Source organism: Neofelis nebulosa, chromosome 4 (genome assembly GCF_028018385.1).
Source record: "Neofelis nebulosa isolate mNeoNeb1 chromosome 4, mNeoNeb1.pri, whole genome shotgun sequence".
In the NCBI taxonomy this organism is placed as follows: Eukaryota; Metazoa; Chordata; class Mammalia; order Carnivora; family Felidae; genus Neofelis; species Neofelis nebulosa.
The window spans coordinates 22,532,713-22,552,439 of NC_080785.1; the positions used below are offsets into that span (position 1 = coordinate 22,532,713).

Sequence of the window (19,727 nt, forward strand, 5' to 3'; positions counted from 1 at the left end):
GTCCCACGTGTCTGTTTTTGCTTTTGTTGCAAGACCAGTGTCATGAAGCTTTTCCCCTATTTTTTTTTTTTTTGGCACTAGAACCGTTTTAATTTATGATACGTATCTGCCAATCAGAGAAGAGGTTTATGCGTGTACAACTTTATCAGTTAACATCTGCAAGCATACATGACAGTGATCTCAATTTATAAATTCATCAGGGTCAGAGCAATGGACCAGTGTCTCTTTACTGCTCTGCTTACCAGCTGTAAATTACAGATGCATTAGTGTCCTTTTGTTGCTCTTCTTTGACTCTCCTTGTCCAGAGACATTTTGTTGTCAAGTTTCAGTGCAGCTCACCTCCAGCCAAAGGTAATCTTTTTAGATAAGTGCTCAGTTGCTACGGATTTTGCTTATAATTATAACCTATTTAATCACAGAAGAAGCTCTGCAGACGTGAAGTTCAAGGTTGCATACAATAACAGATCCCAGTTTTGAAGTCGAGCACAGATTAAAAACCACAGATGTACCACTTATGTAAGACACACACCAATCATCTTTTAAGCTGCACAGTGACTCCGTATGAACATTATTTATTTTTTTAAGTTTATTTCTTCATTTTGAGAGAGATGGAGAGGGAGAGAATCCCAAGCAGGCTCCACACTGTTAGTGAGGAGTCCTATGTGGGGCTCTAACTCCCGAACTGTGAGAGTATGACCTGAGCTGAAGTCGGATGCTTAACTGACTGAGCCTCTCAGGCGCCCCTTTGTGAACATTATGTTTTATTTTTTGTGTATTTTTTTATTATTATTTTTTTAATGTTTATTTACTTTTGAGAGAGAGAGACACAGAGCGTGAGCGGGGGAGAGTCAGAGAGAGAGGGAGACACAGAATCTAAAGCAGGCTCCAGGTTCTGAGTTGTGAGCACAGAGCCCGTGCAGGGCTCGAACTCACAAACTGCGAGATCATGACCTGAGCTGAAGTCGGATGCTTAACGGACTGAGCCACGCAGGCTCCCCTTTATGAACATTATTATTTTTTTAAAGTGCATCTATGACAATCAGTCACACAAAGTTTTTCAGTGCCAGGTACCAGTTGGTCATGAAACGTGAGTGAGCTTGAGGCACTGTCCATTCCTAAGGTTCAGCCAGAGATTGGCCAGAGCACTGGAACACCTCTGCTCAGGAAGGCTGTTTCCCTCCCTCCTTTCCCTCACCTTTTTGTTTGGTGTTTGGCTGCACATGGCTGGAATGCTTTTGATCATTTTGCAAGTCAGGAGAACCAGTGATCTAAAACTACGCCAGGATCCTAAGTAGTCCTGTCTGTCCATTTCAGGCTGCTGGTTGGTAGGTCCGTCTCAGGGCCTTCATTCCTCCTCCTGTGACTCCCGGAACGTTGATCAGAAGGTCAGAGCATCATCACCTCTAACTCTCTGAACTAATGCCTGGCTGACACTGGAACGTCCAGCCCGGTCTCTTTGAAAATCACTCACAAAAAGAGCTTCTGCATAAAACCTGGAATTGCTATGAAGATGTCTGATCTTTATAATCCAGGCAGCGAGCATTGAAGGGAAGCTTCCAGGAGGCAGTTGGGTTACAATCCAAGCAATCAGTGGTTGAATTAAAACGCAAGCTTGGAGCTCCATAACCCTGGGTGGAAAGAGAAGCTAAGGACTGGTTGAGATAGCTGGTGACTGCACCGGTACCCACAGGGCTGAGTGTGTCCCCCGGTCCAGGAAGCTGGTGACACATGGGGGTCAGGTAACATCCCCAAATAGGATGCTGAGCAGCATATCCTTGACCGTCATCTGAAGCCTGTGTATGGATCACAGGATAGGACCTGTGTATGCAGGAAGAGGAGGGGGACAAGGAATATGACAGTGGGGAGACAGAATCTGGAGTCCAGATAGACTCGAGAGCACTGCTTCTGGAAACGGTGGGCACTGAGGTTCTAGAGAAGGCAGCGAATTGGCCGCTTGTTCCACTCTGTGAACTCGGTTCCTGATCTGGAGGTTTCTTCATTTTGGCTTTGTTTGACTTTGTTTTGACCTCCCTTCTGTTGTTGCTGCTGCTACTGGCAGCACTTAGCCTGTTGATTGTTAAGCCTGGTTCTGTATCCTGGACCTGGACAAGCTGATTTTCAGCACCACCTCCACGGCATGAAGATGTCAGGGTACCAGGTCTTAGCAGACAGCACTTCGAGCGTGTCTGGCTGCACCTGGGTGAACGTTGTCCTCTCCTGACTCTGTTTGGGTGGTGGGGGGTGGCCAGGTGGCCCACTGAGGGGCGCAGCAGGTACGTGCCCGAAGTGGTCAGACTCAGCCCATTGACTGTGTAAGGTGGTTGCTTAAGATACCCTGCTAACGTTTGGACGTGCAACGTGCAATGTTTGGAAGTACCCTCTCGATTGGGGGTACCCAGCTAGAAGGTCTCTCTTCTCCTGGGGTGGGCAGGTTCTGGGTCCTTGGTAGGTGGGTTTGGAGTGATGGAACTAAGGGCAAGGCAGACAGTCAGAGGTGCTGTTCTGTAGGCATCCTCTTCCTATGTTTTCTTCTAGAAGTCGTCCGGCTTCAGGCCTTAGGATTCAGTCTCTAACCCACTTTGAGTTGACTTCTGCATGTGGTGTGAGATCAGGGTCCAGTTTCATTCCTTTGCATGAGGATCTCCAGTTTTTCTGATTATTTATTGAAGACATTATCCTTTCCCTTTTGTGTCCTCTTCCTCCTGGCACTCCTATTGAAGATCAGTTGCAGGGTATACGTGTGGGTGTATTTTTGGGCTCCCTCTTTGGTTCCATTCGTCTCCATGTCGGTCTTTACGCCAGGACCAGTTTGAGAAGAATTCACTTTAGTGCCTTTTTAAATATTTGGTAGAATTCACCAGGGAAGCTGTTGGTCCCGTGCTTTTCTTTGTTGGGGCGCCTTGGATTACTGATTGAACTTCCTTACTAGTTAGAGATCTGTTCAGATTTTCTGTTTCTTCTTAATTTGGTCTCTGCAGGTTGTGTATTTCTAGGATTTTTTTCCATTTCTTCTAGGTTATCCAGTTTGTTAATGGATATGATCCACTTGGATCCTTTTAGTTGCTGTGGCATCAGTTATATTGTCTCCTCTTTCATTGCTGATTTTATTTATTTGAGCATTCTTTTTTTCCTTAGTCTAGCTAAAGCCTTGCCAATTCTGTTGCTCTTTTTTAAAAAAACAAGTTTTAGCCTTTTTTCCCCCCTACTTGCTCTCTTTTTTAATTTATGCTCTAATCTTTATTCTTTCCTTCTTGCTGCTAACTTTAGACTTTAGTTTGCTCTTTTTCAAGTTCCTTGAGGTACAAGGTTAGCTTATTTATTTGGGAATCTTTCCTCTTTCTTAACATGGGTGTTTATCACCAAAAACTTCCCTCTTAGTACTGCTTCTGTCCTATCCCGGAAGTTTTAATATGTTGTGTTTTCATTTTCGTTTTTTTTTTCCAAGATATTTGCTAACTTTCCTTTTGATTTCGTCCGTGACCCATTGGTTGTTCAAGAGCGTGTCAGTTAATTTTCACATGCTTGTGAGTTTTCCCAGTTTTCCTTCTGCTTTTGATTTCTGGTTTCATTCCACTGTGGTCAGAAAATATACTTGGTATGATTTCAGCCTTCCTAAATTTGCTGTGGCGCATGTTTTCAAACAAGATATAAATTGTATCTGTTGAAAGAAAGTAGAGTTCCAAGGAACGCAGACTCTGAGAAGCAGATAAACACGCAGGAAGTTTACTAAGGAAGTTTTAGGATTAATGCCCGCGAAAGAGACGGAAGCAGGACTGGGCAGAGAGAGAGAGACTGGGCTGCGGTGCAGTCACAAGGAAGCCCTCAGCCCATCCCAAGGGGAGTGGAGAGGCGGGCTGGCCCTTCAGAATTGCCCCAGCTCTGGGTGAGGGGTCAGGCACTGAGCTGCCCCTGGAGAGGGGACATGACTTGGGTGAGGTGACCCTGCTCAGCTGAGAACTGTCAGCCTGCAGCACTCCCAGTGGCTGGGGGAGGAAGCCCTTCAGCGCTAAAGGAGACCTAGCGGCACAAAGATCTCAGGGTTCGCCGCGGTGCATGTTGTGTGTTCTGTTCTTGCCTTCTTGGCCCAATACTATTTTATTTAAGGTTTGTTTATTTTATTTTGAGAAAGAGAGCGTGAGCAGGGGTGGAGCAGAGAGAGAGAGAGAGAGAAAGAGAGAGAGAAAGAAATTCGAGCAGGTTTCACACTAAGCCAGATGCAGGGCTCCATCTCACAACCGGGAGATTGTGACTTGAGTCGAAGTCAAGACTTGGACGCTTAACCGACTGAGTTACCCAGGTGCCTCTCAATTTTACATTTTTTTGAGATTTGTTCATATTAATGTCCATAGCTGTAGTCACCCATATTAATGGTCTTACAACATTCAGGTTTTTTCCTAAACGTTTACTTAGTTTTGAGAGAGAGAGGGAGAGAGATAGAGTCTGAGTGGGGGAGGGGTAGAGAGAGAGGGAGAGACAGAAGCAAGAAGCAGGTTCCAGGCTCCGAGCTGTCAGCACAGAGCCTGACGCGGGGCTCGAAGCCATGAACTTTGAGATCATGATGTGAGCTGAAGTTGGATGCTTAACTGACTGAGCCACCCATGCGCCCCTACGGTATTCAGTTTTATAAATATGTCATAATTTTTAAATAGATTTCCCTATTGACTGACATTGAAGTTTTGCAGTGTTTCACTGTTAAAAAAAAATGTGGCTATGAACATTTTTTATATATCTCCTTAATGTATGTACTTAGTTCATCTGGGTTATGTAACCAGAAAATTCCTGGGTCTTAGGATATGGATAACTTTAACTTTCATAACTACACTGTAATGAAATTTCTCACTAAAGTGGTTTTACCTTGCTTTATACCCTTAAGACACTTGTTATTGTCAGACTAATTTTTCCAGTTTCATGGATATGAAATGGTATCTCAGTGTGGTTTTAATTAGAATTTTGTTGAATTCTGGCGAGATTGAGAATTTATGTGTTTGTTAGCTCCTGGGGTTTCTACTGTGAAGTGTGAATTCCAATTACGTGCCCATTTTCCTATTATTTTATTTATTTTATTTTATTTATTTTTTTATTTTATGCTTTTTAAACAGTGTTTTAAATTTATTTTTAGAGACAGCAAGAGAGCGGGGGGGGGGGGGGGAGAGAGAGAGAGAGAGAGAGAGAGAATATCCCAAGCAGTCTCTGCACTATCAATGCAGAGCCTGACATGGGGCTTGAACCCACAAGCCATGAGATCATGACCTGGACTGAGATTGAGAGCTGGACGTTTAACTGACTGAGTCATCCAGGTGCCCCTCTTTTTTTTTTTTTAAGTTAATTTGTAGACAGTCTTTATATATTTTTCTTATCCATTCTTTGTTATCTCTATGTGTATACTTTCCTCCTGGATTGGGGCTTAATTGTTCACTTTTGAAATAATACATTTCGCTGAATAAGAGTTTCCTTTAGATGCAGTCAGATTTAACTAGTCCTTTTCTTTGGCATTGTTTCTTTGTGTCTTATTTTTAAAATACTTCCTTAGGCTCGGTCGTATAGAAATATTCTCCTCTGTTTTCTACTACAAGTTTTGAAAGTTTTGCTTTCCACAGTTTCACCTGCAATCCATTTAAAATGGAGTTATGTGTCTGTTGGGAGGTCTAGAAACCTCATGTTATTTTTCTCTGGACAGCAGGTTTTCCTGGCAATGCTCGTGAACCGGTTCATCTTGGCTGCACCACAGTGCGGTGAGGTCCTGTGGTCTATTTGTGGAGACCTTTTGGGGGTTATCTTATGCTCTGGTCTACTTGTTTTTTTCCCCCGCTCCAATTTCACACTTTCTTTATTGTCTTTATTTCTCTGTGTTGGGTTGTTTTTTGGTAGAACCAATCCTCCCCTCTCTTTGTTCTTTAAAACTGTTGTTACTTTTTGTCTTTTGATCTCTGATACGCATTTTAGAGTTGCGTCCAATGAAAAACCTTCCTTTGATTGAGTTCATGTGCTGAATTTATAGATTAATTTGAGGAGAATTGGCATCTTTGTAGAACAGTGGGTGTTTCCCAGTGTTTTCTTTTTTTTACTGTTTATTTATTTATTTTGAGAGAGCAAGCACGAGCGGGGGAGGGGCAGAGAGAGGGAGAGAGAATCCCCAAGCAGGCTCCACAGTGTCAGCCCAGAGTCCGGTGGACACTTAAGTCGGGCGCCCGGGTGGCTCGAGTCGGTTGAGCGTCTGGCTCTTGCTCTTGGCTCATGTCAGGATCTCACGGTTCATGAAATCGAGCCCCATGTGGGCTCTGTGCTGACAGTATGGAGGAAGCCTACTTGGGATTCTCTATTTCTCTCTGCCCCTCCCCCGTTCTGTCTCTCTCTCAAAAGTAATAAATAAACGTTAAAAAAAGAGAGAGAGACGCATAACCGACTGAGCCCACCCAGGCGCCCCTCACTGTTTTCTTTAATACCCATATGTAGGTCCTCTTACTGTACACAACATTTTTGTAACTTACCTTTCTACTTGAATACACTTTCATGTTAATAAATAAATGTCTTCACCAACAATTTAACAACTACACGATAATCCACGTGGCTAGAGAGTCATTTAATCGTGACCGTATTGACATTTAGATGAACATGTTTCACAGTGATTATTCTGGAACTCCATCTTTCTCATGACAAAATTACACATGCAGCTACGTTTTATTCTAGTACTGCTGGGATATTGTATATAATTAAGTATTTATCTGAGATGTGTTCAGGTGTAAGGTGCGAGAAAAGTATCTGATTTCTTCCCCATATGGTTAACCAGTTTTCGTGTACTTTGTCCTTTTGGTTTGACTGTCTTTGCCTGTTTTGTGTCACCACCCAGCAGCCATCAACAGTGCACACCGTAAATGTTTGAGTAAGTGAACCAGTTTTTAATGTTTGCTTTATTTTCAGAGGTGTTTTCTTCTGCGTTGACCTGTCGGTTCAAGCCAGTACCACACTGTTGGAATGATCACAGCTACTAGAACAAGACTCCCCTCTCCTCCTCCTCCTCCTTCATCGTCATCATCATCATCACACTTTTTCAGATTTTCCTAGGCTGTTTCTGCACCACTTTTAACCCCCTGAACTTTAAGTAATTGGCCACTGTCCCTTTAAAACTGTTATAATTTCGATTGACAGTATATTCATTTTCTGAAGAAATTTGAAGATGTTTATATGTAAAGTTTCTGGCCTAATAAGTACTGCATGTTCCTCTAGTTTGTAGATCCTGGAATTGTTGGGTTAGAGAAGATAAATCCCCAGATTTCCTTTTCGATTGAAATTCAGGGCAATTAAAGAAATTCGTTGCAGCCAACAGGATCCTAGCACATGTTTATTCTGTAAAGACAAAACGTTTTTCTATATTGAGCAGCACTTCAGCGGCTTTGCCTCCTTCTTAAAAAACACGGCTCACATGGTGCCACACGCTCCCTGTCCGGACAGATACTTGCAAATAGGTAACAGCTGACGTGCTGTTTGGTCAAAGACCTGGTTTTTCTTTAATATGGCCTACCCTCTCCCCTTTCTCCCACCAATCCTTAAAGGAATTCTGTGCCCTCACTTCCCTGGTTTACCTTTTTTAGAGTAAAGAAATAGGCTACAAAGCTCGTGGGCACGAGGGAAGTCTGCATAACTCTTTTTCACACCTGCTTGGATTCTGGCAGTGGTATTTGCTAAGTGGGGATGAAGGCTGGTGTGTCATGTGTTCTCGCAGAGCACTGATGGCTGCAGGCCAACCCATTTAGCCTTTGTTTTTTTTTTCTTGCATAAAACTGCCTATTTTTCACTTCAGATGGGGGTGTTAGGCACTTGAGAGATGTTTGTTCTTGTCACATGCACGCCATCTGTGATCTCCTGGCATCCTACGCAGGTTCCCAAGTTGGCCAGAGTGTCCGTGGGTCAGTGCACCGGATGGTCAGGGTCTTAGCCTCTGTGTGTTGGTGGAAGCGGTGCTACCGAACACACTCAAGTATCCGACTGGGGCTGTGGACTCAGTTTTGGAAAGTTCGAAGAAGCCCTTTATGTAGAATAATTTCGGCCTTGAAGAAAAGTTACAAAGATAGTACAGAGAGCTCCCATATGCCCCTCACCCCATTACCCCAACTGCTGCTTCTTACATTATCCTGCGACATCTGTCTCAATTAAAGAGCAAGCGTTGCTACGTTACTATTAACTAAAACCCGCACTTTGTCCACATTTCACTGGTTTTTCCCTAACGTCGTTTTCCTGTTCTGGGATCCACATTCCATTTTATTGTCCGGTCTACTTCACTTCTTCTGGTCTGTGACAGTTTCTCAGACTCTCCTTGTGTCTGATGACATTGTCGGTTTGGGGAGTACTGGTCCGATACCTTGTAGAATTTCCCTCAGTTTGGGTTTTTCTCGTGTTTTTCCTGATTGGACTGGAGTTGATGGGGTTTTGAGAGGAAGACCATAGAAGCGAAGTGATATTCCTGTCACATTGTATGAAGGGGATATGCCTTATCCCTCATGATGCCAGGGTAGTGTTGCCAGGTGTAAATTTATATCCCACCTTCTTCCATTCTCTGCTCTTTGGAAGCGAGTCACTAAGCACAGTGTAGACTCAATTTAAGAGTTTCGTTAACTGTCTCATCTATCTGTGCCCTATTATGTCTCAGCCACGTCTATTATTTTGTTGTACTCCAAATGCATAGATTTTGTGTTTAAAGCCTTAAGAATAAATAAAAGTTTCCTAGGCTTAAGTGGGATTTGAAGTATCTGGTAGCTGTATTGAGTCTTCATTCCATTCCTTTTATGTTTGGTTTATTGGTATTATTAAAAAAATCTTCATACCCTGGGGGCACCTGACTGGCTCAGTCTGTGAGCAAGCGACTCTTGATCTCAGGTTGTGAGTTCGAGCCCCACATGGGGCATAGAGCTTACTTTAAAAAAAAATTGTAAAAATCTTCATAGCCTGTACTATCTCCTGTACCACACAGCCTACTTTGTTCTGCTCAGATGGTTGCACAGCCTGTACTTTATTCTTCTAGCACAAGGAAGCCTCATGTCTCTCTTACTGCTGGGAAAAAAAAGTTTAGCATAAGAACATTTTTATCCATACTGAAGCTTATCTAGTAAACACTGCAAGATACTTAATTCTACTTAATGTGATGGAAATCTTTCTATTATAAAATCGTGTTAAACATTTTTGAGTTTTAATGCTCTCCGACACCTGTCCTAATATCATAATAGGCTAGCCTACCACACGCCTTGGCCCCCTGGAAAGCAGCTGAACCTTAGGAGTTCAGATTAGAGATCACTTGTTGTGTTGTTTGTGGGGTAAATTTCTTGATGACTTTGATTTTTTTTGTGTCTGATTACTCCTTTTGGACACAACTCAAATGACTTTATTTACTTTTCAAGTCAGTTTCTAAGAATTTAAAAGGAAAGAAGAATTTAAAAAGAATGACGTATTATTGTTTTAGCATCTGACAGGAATGTTCTTGAAATGATCTATAAATTGGGTTTTTGTTCATTGAATCAACATTTTATGTGCTCTAAGGGAACTTACTGTTTTAGAAAATCTTGTGAGAAATTTGTGATGCCCCAGAATGATCAGTTTTGCAAATCCACATCTGCAGACCCTTAATTTCGTCAACAGTTGTGGATCTTTCATTTAGCTGGACTGGTTAGAGTGTGTTTCCAGCACATTAGACCTTCATGTTCCTACTTACTGTGAGCTTATTTTTAAGAAACCATTTTGAGTATGTTCTAGTATTTTGTCTTTCAGTCAGTCTTAGAGTTCAGTACTGGGGGAGGGGGAAGAGTTCAAAAAAATACATTTTAAGAGAGTTTTTGCTCACTTCATGGTTATTTGGTATGACGACTCAGAAACAGAATAACGTTTTGAATCGACCACAGGGGAAATCCTTTCCCTGGCCCCTCAAGTCTCCTTTCAGTCCAGTCAGAAGATTCTTAAATTCATGTGGGGGATTCCCACGTGCTCTATTATAAGTCTCCCTGAAAGTTTTCATAGATGTGTAGAATGTCGGCTAGTATCACATACGTTTTATGTCTTGGTGTGCGAGGGCCGTTCAGTGTACCGTTCCTTTGTTTTAATATTACTCATTCTTTTTTCTAAGTGTGGATGTGCAAGAGTGAGAAAGGCTGAGTGGTATAAAATGAAATATAAAAAAAATGAATTCACTTGTTCTCGGGTAGGCTAAAGATCTATTAAATAAAAGATCTTTGGGTGAATACTAGCTCTTCTGTAGTGAGTAAAGAGAACTCTAGAACTTTGGAGACGGGAGCCCCCTTCCCTGCCTTCCACGGCACTAACCGTGTCCTCCCTGGCTAGCCGTGGTTGTCCTGTCCTTTGTGCTCAGAGTAAGGCATATTTTTACTGCTTAGATCTGGCAGATGGGCTTCCCGCAGTTACTATTCAGGTCAGTGTCTAAGGTCTTGAAGCGATCTTCAAAAAAATGATAAACACTGAGCCATTTTGGGGAGAATATACTGGATGAAGAGCCATGGCATATTGTGAGAAAGTCAGCCAGAAACAGTGTGTGTGGACCACCTGTGCCGTGCCCTGTGCTTGCCTGAGCTCGTGTGAGGGGACCCCATGGCTTGTGTAGGGACAGCGTTGTGTTTACCCTTCTGTCCGTTCAGTCACCCTGCCCCCCCCCCCCCCCCCCCCCCCCAGGATCATGTGTGAAAACCCCCAGCGGTAGGCAGGAGCCTGCCATCAACCCTGCCAGCTACCAGCAAACTATAGAAACGATCCCTGAGAGTGTAGTCTTCACCCCTACCATCTACAAGCACACTTGGGCGGCTTTCCTCCATGAGGGGAAGACTCGCATCTGCGTGCGGAAAGCAGCCCCTGGGCCTGGTCCGCCCTGTCCTGCAGCAGCTGCACAGGCCTCAGCGGGTTTGTTCTCAGGGAGGGTGCTCCAGAGGGAGGAAAGGTCGGGGGAAGTGGGTGGGCGACAGAGACTGCCTTTCCCCTACGGCATCGAAAAGTCCTCCCAGCCCTGTTCCAAAGCCAACAAACGGTAAAATAGAATTCCTCCTGAATTGTCACGGTTCATTCTCAACCTTTACATCCCCAAAACTTACCTAACATGTTTTCACGGACAACTCAATTTTTATGTTCTTGTGCCAAGAAGACTCAGATCTGGGAGGATGCTTTAACATTGATATCCATCTTTAATTTCCCCCTTTTACATTTTACTTCTCTAAAACCCCCTGTATTTTTCCTCTAGTTGTAAAATTTCAGGAAACCTCCCATTTAAGTCAGCTGCTGTTGGCCTGTCTGTGCTCTTTTAGTGGTTTTGGTAGCGTTCAGGTTTAAGTGGCCCTGTGTGACAGGTGTGCGAGATTGTGCTGCCCGGGCTGCCTCGTGGATTCCCGTTCCACCCCGGTGCAGAGGGAGGCCGTCTTCAGAACCAGCGTGCCTCTCAGGCATGGTTTCTTAAGCTGCACAGTCATTACCTCTTTCAGTGAATTTTTTTCAGCTTCATCTCTCTCCTTAACACTCAGATGCAGAAACGTCAGTCTTAACGTCAAGTTATCCTTCTGATTTTAACTTGATCCAAACTCAGAGCACCTAAAAGTGGGTTGCACCGGAGGATGTAACACCTTGGCCCGGAAGGTTGACTCCTGCCCTGGGCTGTTAGCATTCATTCATTCGACAGACGTTTAGGACGTGCTCATTTTGAGCCAGGCTCTGCGATGAGGTGGGTGTACAGAAACAAAAAGCTCCAGTGCTGTCTTCAGTAAGCTTCCAGTCTACTGAGAGGAATGGAGTGCAGTGTGATGACAGCACTGGGGAGGGCGTGCAGTCCAGACACTCAGGACGTCCTTCTGCAGAAACGGACATGAGACACCCAGGTTTGGGAGGGTGGATACGAGTAAACTGGGAGAAGACAGAGAGCCAGGGGAAAGGTCAGACTCTGGTGGTGCTCCTGGGGGGAGGTTGCTGTGTATTTAAAGGCCTACAAAGGCTAGAGACTTAAGGAACATGCTGGAAACTGCAGGACATTAAGACCTGCTTGAGGTCAGGGTTTGTTAAAACTCTTCAGATAGTTTAGTTAAGCACACGTGCCAACATTGTATTAATAACAGTTTTGCAGTGCAAGGGAAGAGGCCCCTGGTAGGTAGACTCAAAGATTCACTCTTAGTAGGGGTGGGGGTCTGTTATAGGAGGAATGATTGAATCATCGTTGGGAAGAATGTCTGGTGAAAAATCTTTAGACTCTAACTAGTCTAGTTGATAATTGATAGCCATCTAGGTGAATGGTAATGAGTTCGCCAGAACAAGCCTTAATCTTAAAGTTCATTTAAAAATTGCCTTAGAAAAAAGGATTTCTCTGGAAAGCTGTTGATTTCTTCCCACTAGGATGTTATGCGTTATATAGTAAGCAACTTGGTTCTGTTCCAGATCGGGTTTGGGGCAGTTTTTCTTTAATAGGTTCAAGGTCACAGTGGAGTGCAGTCCAGCTTTCAGGGTGCTGCTGGTGAAGAGCTTTTTTATTTATTTTTTTTATTTTTTATTTTTTTTAATTTTTTTTCAACGTTTTTTTTTTATTTATTTTTGGGACAGAGAGAGACAGAGCATGAACGGGGGAGGGGCAGAGAGAGAGAGGGAGACACAGAATCGGAAACAGGCTCCAGGCTCTGAGCCATCAGCTCAGAGCCTGACGCGGGGCTCGAACTCACGGACCGCGAGATCGTGACCTGGCTAAAGTCGGACGCTTAACCGACTGCGCCACCCAGGCGCCCCGTGAAGAGCTTTTTTAACCTACCTTGAGGAGAGTTTGGATTTTTATCCTGAGGGCAATAGGGAGCCATTGCCCGTGAGAGGAGTTTAAACCCCAGCCATCAGCGTGGGCGTGGATTAGCTGCAGCGTGAAGCAGGAGCAGCAGGAGAGAAGCTAGCAGAAGGCTTTAATGTTCCCTCAAAAAACTGACGAGAGCTTTGAGTTCAGGCGTGTCTCCCCCTTGGCCTCCCCCACCTCTCCGCCTGGAGCAGCTCTGAGACCACCTCGTGTGGTAGTTGGGGAGTAGAGGTGGAAGTAAGTAGTTGGTTTTCCCCCAGCAGAGTTGGTTTTAACTTATTCAGTTTAAAAAAAAAATTTTTTTTTAACGTTTGTTCATTTTTGAGAGACAGAGTGGAACGGAGGAGGGGCAGAGAGAGGGAGACACAGAATCTGAAGCGGGCTCCAGGCTCCGAACTGTCAGCACAGAGTCTGACACGGGGCTTGAACCGCGAGATCATGACCGGAGCTGAAGTCGGATGCTTAACCGACTGAACCACCCAGGTGCCCCTAACTTACTCAATTTTAAATGGTGACTGTTCTCGTCACAGTGAAAGAAAATGTGATACTGTGAAGAAGATGCTGAGAAGGTTCTGGAAGCAGCAGCCAGGTTGAGGTAAGAGTTCAGAGAAAGGGGTCCAAGACCCTTGTGGACCTTGTGGCTCCGCCTCCAGGCCTAGGCCCCGTCGCCTGCCCTTCCCCCTCCAAGGATTGGGTCCCATCTCTGTCCTGAGACAGTTTCAGAACCTCGCTATCATCTGGCCTTGGCCTTGAGGCCGTTAGCGTATTCCTACTACAGTTTGCTGTGATTACAAAGGATTCTGCCCTTCCTCAGAAGTCTGCAGGCAGAACCTCCTGCAGTGCGTCTGCTGTGGTTAAAATAGAACCTTCAGAGATGCCCTTGCCCCAGGCCGCAGATCCGTTGGCACGGGGTGACCTGTGCTGTGTTTTCTTGTCACTATTCCCTGAAGTTGTGGTGTCATTCTGGGCAGAGGTGTAGACGCTTTGCAAGCAACATCAGGGAACCTGACCTGGGGGTAGTTCTTCAGTGTTTTTGGTGGTGGTGGTGGTGGTGGTGGCAGGTCACATCCCTCTGCCTGTCCTCTCCTTTGCTGTGTCCGGGGCCTTACTGTTCCAGCGTCTTTTCTGGTCTCTTTCATGACCACGTTTAATCGTTTTCATGTCAACATATTGCCGTGAAAATAATACTGCATAATTACTTGATGTAGATTGAATGGGCATATTTGAGAATCTACAATTCTCTCCTAAAGTTGATGTGAACAGGAACCTATTCTTAGCTTTTATTCCCATTAGAAATCTGTATTCAAAATACATAATTATTCTCCTTTTGTTTTTTAAATGTTACCCAGATTGCAAAAATACCTGCCTCTAAGAACTCAAGAGGACTTGCTCTGCGGGAACAAGAGGTAGTGAGTCATACCTGCAAGCCCGGAAATGAGTTTATTTGAGCCTCTTTGAGGAGGTTTCCTAGGCAAGCATGTATGCAGTAATTAAAGGATGAGGAACTAGGGGGTGCGTACTTGGAGGTCTGATCCTCAGGTGATGTGCTCCTTGTCAGATTGAGACCTCAGTTTTTGTTTTGTTCATTAAAAATAATAAAAAAGCTTACTACTTAATTATAGAAAAACACACTGTTATTAGGGTGCGGGTGTGGGGGGGTGTGGGTGTGGTGCTTTAACCTTACCTTTTAAACACTTTCTCTGATGAGAATGTTCATATGTGTTAATGCTGGCTTATTTGGGAAAGTAGGAGAGAAGTTACTGCTTCACGTGATTTCAGTTAGCTGTGAAGTTATTTGGAAAAGCAGATGATGTTTTCGTGTGCCTCTATTTGAGTTGGTTACCATCAGAACTTGCAGCCTGTGGAGAAGAGAAGCTTGCTAATCATTTGTTTCTTCTTTGTTCATGCTTGTGTTTGTACGTGTCTGATGCTGGAGTTGCATCAGTCCACCTTGGGTTGTGCTGGCACATTCCGCCCTGGGACGTGAGGGTGAGAGTGGAAGGGCCATCCGTGAATTGGATTGGGACTCTTCTAGCAAGTAGACATAGCCCTGGCTTGCTAGAGATTTCCCTCTAGCTCTTCACTCTCATCCTTTTTGCGTGGCTTTCTTCTTGGATGGCCATAAGGATAAGATAAACGTTTCTCTTCCACTGTGAAACCCTAACGCTCCCAGACTTTACTTAACATGGACTTTCGTTGAATTCCATTTTAACAAATACGGTGGCTTTTTGCATGGACCAGTGAAAGAGGAAAGTCCTGCTATGTGACAGACTCATTTTCAGTAGTGTTAGAAATAATCTGAAAAGCACCAGAATATTTAAATATTAGCAGTGCTCAGTTTAAGTAGGGTTATGTTATGATCCTAGATCAGGTATTTTCTAGAAATGTTGACAACAAGATGAAATGTAGAAGATGGCCCTTTTCTGCTGGACACTGAGAAGAGCCACTTCTCTGAGTACCCGTGGACTTTATGAACATCTTGAGCTTTTTGTCACAATAATGTGTATTTTCTTTTGGATGCAGTGGATACCCTTCTATCACCAAAAGCTCTGAGACACCGCTCTTGCACACATGTGACAGATGAAGTAGGTGAACTTTGTCGCTACGGCTTTTTCCTCTCCCGTAGTTCCTGGATCTGTGGAAGAAGTTAGGAGTAGCAAATCCTGGGGCGCCTGGGTGGCTCAGTCGGTTAAGCGTCTGACTTCGGCTCGGGTCATGATCTCACGGTTTGTGGGTTCGAGCCCCACATCAGGCCCTGTGCTGACAGCTCAGAGCCTGGAGCCTGCTTCAGATTCTGTCTTCCTCTCTCTCTGCCCCTCCTCCACTTGAGCTCTGTCTCTCTCTCAAAAAAAAAAAAAAAAACAAAAACAAAAACAAAACAAAAACCAGGGTGCCTGGCTGGCCTGGAGCCTGCTTCGGATTCTGTGTGTCCTTCTCTCTCTGCCCTTCCCCTGCTCGCACTCTGTGTCTCTCTCAAAAATAAATAAAACATTTAAAAACATTAAAAAACAAACAAACATGGAATAGCAAATCCTGGTCTGGAGCCAAGGCTTTGGCCCCCCACCCCCACAACATAAGGGAAAAATTTCTAATTCTTAGAGTCAAAATGTATGTAAGTGTACTTAATTCTTAAGAAATCCACTAACTTCTGGGGCACCAGGGTGGCTCAGTCAGTAGAGTGTCTGACTTCAGCTCAGGTCGTAATCTCACATTTGTGAGTTTGAGCCCTGCATGGGGCTCTCTGCTGTCAGTGCAGAGCCTGCTTCGGACCCTCTGTCCCCCTCTCTCTCTGCCCCTCCCTGGCTCATGCTCTCTCTCTCTCTCTCTCTCTCTCTCTCTCTCTCTCTCTCTCTCAAAAATAAACACTGAATAAAAGAAGTCCACTGACTTTTTGGTGGTATTGATAATAGAATTCTACCCTTAATTTTAACTTGTTTCCTTTACCTATTTGAAATGTCAGGCTGTAGTTTATGACCTGCCTAAACTTATTTTTAAACAAGGCAGGTTATAAAGAAGGTAATCCTTCAATTTGTTACTTTTAATATCTACATTTTCACATTTTTTGTGAGATAAAAATTGACCTATTGATCGATTCATGCATTCATCCGCTGAATGTCTCTGATTTGCCAGTCACCGTACTAGGCATTGGGGATAGAGATTAAGACTTGGTCCCTATTTTAAAGGTGCTGGGGGCACCTGGGTTGCTCAGTGGATTGAGCATCAGACTCTTGGTTTTGCTCAGGTGATGATCTTACGTTCATGGGTTCCAGCCCCCCATCAAGCCTGTGTTGAGCCCGGCTTGACAGCATGGGACCTGCTTGGGATTCTCTCTCCCTCTCTGCCTCTGCCCATCCCACATTCTCTCTCTCCATCTCTCTGTCTGTCTCTGTCTCTCTCTCAAAATAAATAAACTTAACGGTGCTAATAAGTCCACAAATAGAGACATACAAATAAATATTCTTATGAGAATAGAAAACACTTCTGTAGCATTTACTATATGGAGGTACTGTTGTAAGTGCTTTCTAGGCATTAGCTTTAACTCATGAATTGATACAAAAGCCTTTTGAAGTTCTTACTATTATTTTCTCTGTTTTACACATGAAAAAGTTCAGAGGTTAGGTACTTGTCCCAAGGTCATAAAGCTTGTTTTGTTTGACAGTCAGACGTATTGAGTGCGATAACAGACCTGCTCATGGAGTGCCCTGGAAGGACAGGGTAGCGTCTAGTTGGGAAAATGGGACTAGAAGTGTGAGTATCCATGAAATTTTCCCAAAGGAAGCAGTACCTGAACAAATGTATTCAGAGGAGTGGAAGAGCCACGAAATACTTCTTTAGGAACATAAAATACTACATCATAAATGAGTTCGTAGGTTGAATCTGTGACAGAATATTGGAAGACCGGGAGGGGCGCCTGGGTGGCTCAGTCTGTTAAGTGTCCGACTTTGTCTCGGGTCATGATCTCACGGCTCATGGGTTTGAGCCCCCTATCGGGGGCTCTGTGGTGACCGCTCAGAGCCTGGAGCCTGCTTCATATTCTGTGTCTCCTCCTCTTCTCCGCCTCTCTCCCCTATTCACCCTTTGTCTCTCTCTGTCTCTCAAAAATAAACATTAAAAAAAAAAAAAAGAATATCGGAAGACAGGGAGATAGTAAAAATATACCAGATCCCTGCAGTCTTTGATGTAAATGGCAAGGAAATAGATTTCAATGTTGAGGCAAACCTTTGTTTCCAGTTAGTGTAAGGTATGGTAAAAACTTGGCATTTAAAAAAAAACCTAATGAAAGTATTAGTTTCCTTATACTCTGTCAGCATGTGGGTAAATGTGTGACCCCTTCAAACGTTCTAAGATGAATTTCCCAACACTGGATATTTTATCTTAGGAAACCTCTGGTAACCTGTAGAAATAGTCTACTGGTATATATTTTGAATAAATGCAGGGAAAGATTGATTTCTTCCAGAATAAAAGTTGGCAGGAACTGCCCAATTAGGTAGGTTAATTTTATCATTGCACAGTTACAAAGCTGTTCAGAAGGTGGGGTTGGCGGGCCCCATGCTTGGCTCGGCAGCACTGGGTTGTCACTTTTCTACCTTTCTGTAACCACTCCTGGCTTTTTTGAGCATCAAGCCATGTGGATAATCGTCCTTTGTCCCCTTGTAACCATTACAGTCTGCTGACTTTGTCATGACTCCCACTCCTCGCTCGAGACTGCCTCACTGTTTTCCACCTTGCCTCAGCTTCATTGGATGACCCACCTATTTTCCTTGGCTGCATGGGTCTTGTCTTGGAGCTTCTCATCACCAGCGATCTCCCCAACTTCTCCCCAGCTTCCTCCATCTCCCCACTCACTAGGCCTTGTCTACTCGGGGCTCAGACCGTTAGTCAGAGATGTCCTTTTGGACCACACCCTCCTGTCCGTCCACCTTGGACCCTACCTCTCGTTTGATCCTACTGAGACCTCTAGTTTGCAGACACTTTTGCTCTGTACCTTTCCATCTTTATTTTCTTCCTGATTCAACTTAGAAACCATAGTCCATGTATTAAATCACGGTCTTGCCCAAACCCTATACTCATACTCCCTGACCATTTTGTCCTTTGGCTTGCACATGGGCTCCTGAGTAGTGCCAGAGAAAGCCATATAGCTGGGCAGATTGGCACCTGGTCGCATAAATTCAGGTGGTGGCTCAGCACCGTGTGGCCGTTGCTGCTTGTTCTTCGGGGCAGCTGTCTGCCACTCTGATTCTTCATGGTGACTATTCCTAAGCTCTCTTCCAACTTCTGACTGCTCCTCCTCCCCACTTAACTCTGCTCAGATGATGCACTCCTGCAGTAGCAGTCCTACCTGCCCCTGAGCCTCCTCCTTTCCCCTTGGTGTCCGTGAGCTGACAGCCTCTTGCTTTTTCTTCTGCTTTTCATACTGAGTCATCTTTGTGGTTTCATCTCTTGTCAAGCTGACTTCTGTCAAAAGGCAACTACAAGATGTCTGTTTCCTTTTTCAAGTACAGTAAAACATTTTCACACTGCCGTCCTTTGCCTTCTGCTGGAGAAAGCTGGGATTTACTGTAGGGGGGCAGGCCCCTAGTGCACTCATGCTGTGTGCCTGCGTGTGTGCGTGCTCGTGCGGCCATGGGGCTCGGCTCTGTGATCTGGCTACCGTGTGCTGAGCCGTGTTCAGTAGCCATCTCCCTCGGCTGCTGAATGGTTCTGCCCTCTGCAGAAATAGTCCCCCAGGGTTTATTCTGCATGCACGTGGGGGAGAGTGTGATTGACATCTTTCAGGTTAGAAATAGGCAGGAGTTTCCCAGATAGGTGGGTTTTGCTACTATTACAGTGTGCTGCATGTGTCCTCTTCGGTGGCTCCCCGGTGCCTTTGCAGATTATCGAGGTGTAGTGAGGCGAGCGTTTTGGCTCCTGCTTCTGCCGAGTGGACCCCAGACCTTTTTTTTTCTTTTAATGTTTATGTATTTTTTGAGAGAGACAGAGATAGAGTGCAAGCGGGGTAGGGGCAGAGAGAGAGGGAGACACAGAATCCGAAGCAGGCTCCAGTCTCTGAGCTATCAGCACAGAGCCCGACGCGGGGCTCGAACCCACAAACCGTGAGATCACATCCTGAGCTGAAGTCTAGTGCTTAACCAGCTGAGCCACCCAGGCACCCCCCAGACCTTCTTCTTTACACTTCTTTGTACTCATTCTCTGACCTGCTCTGGAGGGCTGCTGCCCACTCCCCTGTTGCTCCTTCTAATTGCTGCCTCTGCATGGCTCCTTACTCCCTCATTCCACGCCCCTTTCCCTTGTTTTGTATTATTTCTTCGTAAAGATAGGAACATTTAGTAGACACTGATCATCGGTTAATTCACTGTTTAGTTCCAGAGCTGGTCCCTTGGGGAGGCTGTAAGCACTGGGACAATGACAGAGCTGCCTTTCTGGT

At 44.7% G+C, this 19,727-nt stretch overlaps 1 pseudogene; it reads right to left on the minus strand.

Moving 5' to 3' along the window:
• Nucleotides 1-1,463: 1,463 nt before the first annotated feature.
• Nucleotides 1,464-18,547, minus strand: LOC131508525 (homeobox protein OTX2-like; annotated as a pseudogene).
• Between the last annotated feature and the right edge of the window lie 1,180 nt (nucleotides 18,548-19,727).